At 34.9% G+C, this 4,814-nt stretch overlaps 1 non-coding gene across 1 annotated transcript; it reads right to left on the reverse strand.

Moving 5' to 3' along the window:
- Positions 1-315: 315 nt before the first annotated feature.
- Positions 316-373, reverse strand: LOC144380651 (U7 small nuclear RNA). Its single transcript, XR_013444873.1, has one exon. It is a non-coding gene; the product is annotated as a U7 small nuclear RNA (small nuclear RNA).
- Positions 374-4,814: the final 4,441 nt, after the last annotated feature.

The raw sequence follows: 4,814 nt of genomic DNA on the forward strand, positions 1-4,814 counted from the left end.
CTTCACAGTTCCACCTTGCACAAGAGCTGTTCCCGGGGGCTCAGCATCTTAGGGTAGTGCCCATCTCCCCAGCTTATTGGGTGGAAGAGCCATTCTGAACGGAATCCAGATAACTGGGTAATGGAGAGAGAATTAAAGTGAAAGACAAGTAAAGTTTACTTTAAACTAAAATTATAAAAGCTCAATTTATATAAATAATTGGTAGGTCATGTAAAAAGTAAAGAGAGGGGTGCCCAGGTGGTTTAGTCAGTTAAGCGCCTAACTCTTGATCTTGGCTCAGGTCTTGATCTCACAGTTGTGAGTTCAAGCCCCGCACTGGGCTCCACACTGGGTGTGGAGCCTACTTAAAAAAAGTAAAAGAGAAATAAAACTTATTATTAAAGTTGATTATTAAGACTGAGAGACAAGGTGGTAACCCTTGCAGGGAACAATTTTTCATGGCTGGCATAGACTCAGGGTGATCAACACCAGAGTTCCATTTTTGGACTACTGCCTTGGAGTGAAGTAAGTGAAAGTGTGATTTCTGATAATGCTTTATTACTTGACAAGATATCACAAATTTTAATAAAGAAAGATATAGCAGAATCATAAACATATACAGATATGTATATTTCCTTTGATACATTCTTCTCTTCAGTGTCTACTGAAACATTTTATTAATGGTTTGAATGTTTTTACCAATTCACTGTCACTTTCATTCCAATCTTTGAACACTCATTTGGTCATATGTTTTAATATTTTGTGTGTGCCTTGGTGGGGGGCACATCATTTTCTATAAACTGAATTAATATGCATTGCTTATGCTCATGATTGTCATGGAATACCTTTATTTTTTAGAGACAGGCTTCATTTTAAGAGAAGCAAGTTGATGTTTTGAGTGAAGACATCTGGCATGTCGGACTTTTTAAAAATTTATTTTTGTTATAATCAGTTTAAAAACGTCATTATTCGTGGCCATCTGCTGTGTTGTAAAAATAATCCTGTTTTACAGAAGTAGCCTTTTAATTTGCATTGATTAAAATAAGGACCTTAGACTTGTGTAGTCTAAAGATAATATTCTATTACATAATGGATGCAAAGCTCTTTACATGCACTACAAATGTGTTTTCCTCTCCCTTTTCCTTTACCATCCCCCACGGAATCCCAAGTGATTCCCTAGTCTAGAACATCTCTTCAGTGGGTATGGTTGTTATCACTACTGTACAAAGAAATAAACTGAAGTCCTAGAAGATTAAGTGAGAGAGAATAAATGTCAGGACACCTGTGCTTTCTAGTTCAGATGTCTTTTGTACCACAATACTTCATATGTTCTTTAATAAATCAGGAGCTCATTTAACAAATCTATGTCTACTCAACCAATTCACCAAATTAACCAGTGCTCTCCAAGGTCTCTGTAAAGCAAGCCAACTGATGCTCAGGGCATACTCAAGACTCAAGAGTTCGTAGGCTACTCTACTGTAGGCCCACTCCATGGAGAGATGACTGTTTACCGAGAATGATCTGTGTTTGTTATGATACCTGTTTATAGTATTGCACATGTTCTGATAATTGTATAATTTAATTACTATTTAAAAGCAATACAGGGGTGCCTGGGTGGCTCAGTCAGTTAAACATCTGCCTTTGGCTCAGGTCATGATCTCAGGGTCTTGGGATTGAGTCCCACGTCCAGTTCCCTGCTCAGCGGGGAGTCTGCTTCTCCCTCTCCCTCTGCTCCTGTCCCTGCTCTCTCTCATATAAATAAATAAAATCTTTTAAAAAAGCAATACAAACAATATAAGAGAGAGTAGCTTATATGAAAACTAGGTTGAATACTTTGGTGTGATTCCATAAAGGTGAGACAATTAAAAAAAAAACAAACCTGTCAAATTAAATGTGGGAAAAGCAATAACAAAACTTAAAATAATCTGAAAAAATCTAGATAGAGTCTAAATCCAATGTCACTCCTCAGTATCTGAGTTCTTTTTCTATTTAAAAATAATGGAATAGACAACTCCAATAGGCCTATATCTTTTAAAGAAATTGAATCAAGAATTAATAACTTTCCAAGACAGAAAGCCCCAGATCCAAATGGGGCTACCAAACATTTTATGAATAAATTATATCAATTCTCCACAATCTCTTCCAGAAGATAGAAGCAGAGGGAACACTTCTTAACTTATGAATTATCCTAATACCAAAATCTGACAAAGACATTACAAGAAAACAGACTAAAATTTCTCACGAACATAGATGCAAACATCCTCAACAAACATCAGTAAATCAAGTTCAACAGTGTATAAAAAAATTATGCATTAAAACCAAGTTGGTGGAGATAGGTCCTTAGAAAGTGTTATATCCAAATCACCATAAATATTGTAAATGATTTCCACCACTCTAGAGAAGTAAGTCCACATCTGACAGAGTGTGTGTCTGAGCAAACTGCCAAGCCTAAAATCATTTTGCTTCACAATCACATTTTTTATTTTGAAAAACAGCATACTTACAAAAAGGGGTACATCAATTTAATGAGTAATAATTACATAAGTGGTTGTGTACCCAACACCAAATTTAGAGTAAAATATTATCGGTACCTCACAACCCCCTGTATGCTCCTCACTGATCTCCCCTTCCTCTCTTCAATTTAGATACACTCATAGTTCAAAAGTTTATATTACTTATCCTTTTGTTTTTATTTTATTTTTAATACATAAACATTTGCTATTTAGTTTTACCTCATTTAGTGCTATATGAATATAATCCTAGAGCATGTCTTTTTTTTAAGATTTTATTTATTTATTTGAAAGAGAGAGAGAGAGAGAGGGAACATAAGCAGGGGGAGAGGCAGAGGGACAAGCAGAGTCCCCACTGAGTTGGGAGCCCACAAGGGGCTAGATCCCACGACCCTGAGATCATGACCTGAGCTGAAACCAAGAGTCTGACAATTAACCAACAGTTGCCCCAATATGTTTTTTTTATGTGACTTTTTTGAACTTCATCCATATTGATGCATGCAGCTGCTGTTCATTCATTTTTTCTGTTGTATAATATTCCAGTGCTTATTCATACAATGAATGAATATTTGTCCATTCTCCTATGGAAGGTCATTTGGGCTGATTCCATTTTTTTTGCCTTTAAGAACAATGCTGCTAAGAACATTCTTTAAGCATTGCTTAGTGCATATGTGTAAGTGTTATGTTCTAAGGAGTGGAACTGTGGATCATAAAGTATGCTCCTGTTTACTTTTATTGGAAAATACCAAACTGTTTCCCAACTCATACTTCCACCAGCACTGTGTGAAATAGAGTTTTGATTGCTCCAGCTCTTCATAAATGCTTGGTTATTTCCAAATGTTTAATTTTTTATAGTTTTTTTTTTTTTTTTTTTTTAGTGTTTAGCATCTATTCTGGTATATTGGGGCTAGCAGACTAAAAGAACAATGATTTTCTAAAGTCACCCTATTCTATTTACTAAGGAGAGCCACGACTGTGGCTTCATTCTAGTTTTATAGCACTCCATACAACCTAAAGAATGTTGGCTAACAATTCTGTGTGGAAATACCAAATTATCTCTTGCTACCAGAGCCTGTTAATTTGAATATTCCTAGCTTAAGGGATCACTGCCAGATGATGGCCTAAATACACTAAGTAGTAACATATTCAAATAAATATTTAAAGACACTTTCCTGGCTAAGCATCGTAGAGAGTGCTTTAAAATTTTAGTGTGCAACCCAATTTTAATTTTTTTCTACCTCACTTATATTCTCACAGAGCTCTTTTTGTACTCTAGAGGCTGGATATCATAAAATTCAAACATGTTCTTTTCATCTACATTCATACTTACAAGTAGAATTTTTATTTTTTTATTATTTATATTTTTTACAAGTATAATTTTTAAAAGGTAAAAATTTAACTACTTTAGTCTGGAGTCAAGAATCTGTTAAAATTCTTATTTCAGTGGACTTTTTCAATATTAAATACCTATTTATATGCTATATTAATATAAAGAAACTGATAAATATGCTATTAATAGTCAATGAATAACAGCATTGCCTTTTCTGTATAAAGTGTTTTTAATCACATTCAGGAGACATGTAAATAAATCTATGCAGTGCCATTTTATAAATGTCTTATAACAGATTGATACCACATTATTAAGAACCTGTTTCAAACATGAAAGAGGTAAAAAAGCAAGCCTCCCAATCACTGACTTAGATTTAGAAACCTATGTTCTCATTATGCAAGTTTTTTATATCATTTCTAAATGTTACCTCAAATTAAAATACAACTGCCATTTCTTATTCAGTTTTGCTTTCACGTAAAAACAGAACGACTCTACAGCACTCAAGCTGGAGTGAGCGCCATGGCAGAGAACCGTTAGGCACAGTGGTAGCAAAAGTTCCAGAGCATTACTTGTTATCAAAGCTGAGAATATCCTGTTATTAATTTTAGACAGATTTTTAGTAAGGGATATAGTACAAGTTTATGATAAATTTGTTTAAACTTTTCAAACTAACTTACTGACACTAAAACTTGCATATAGAAATGAATGTCACCTATCATTGGAAAACTGGAAATTTCCAACCATATGTGGCATTTTTCTCCCCCTGGCCTCTTGATGGAAATTTCATCTAAATTATGCGATTTCAGATCCATGGTACATAATAACTGTTTCCAGAAAGTGCGCTGAGGACAAAAATTCTCACTTTTCTGTAAGTAAGGAGTCAAACAGGCTTAGCTCTTTGGGGCGGGTGGGGTGAGGGGAGAACGGGGTGTGCGGAAGAATTCTTTAGAGGTTGATACTTCCTTAGCCACTGGTCAGAAATTAGATGTAAGGAA

The sequence above is a fragment of the Halichoerus grypus genome, chromosome X (genome assembly GCF_964656455.1).
Source record: "Halichoerus grypus chromosome X, mHalGry1.hap1.1, whole genome shotgun sequence".
NCBI lineage: Eukaryota > Metazoa > Chordata > Mammalia > Carnivora > Phocidae > Halichoerus > Halichoerus grypus.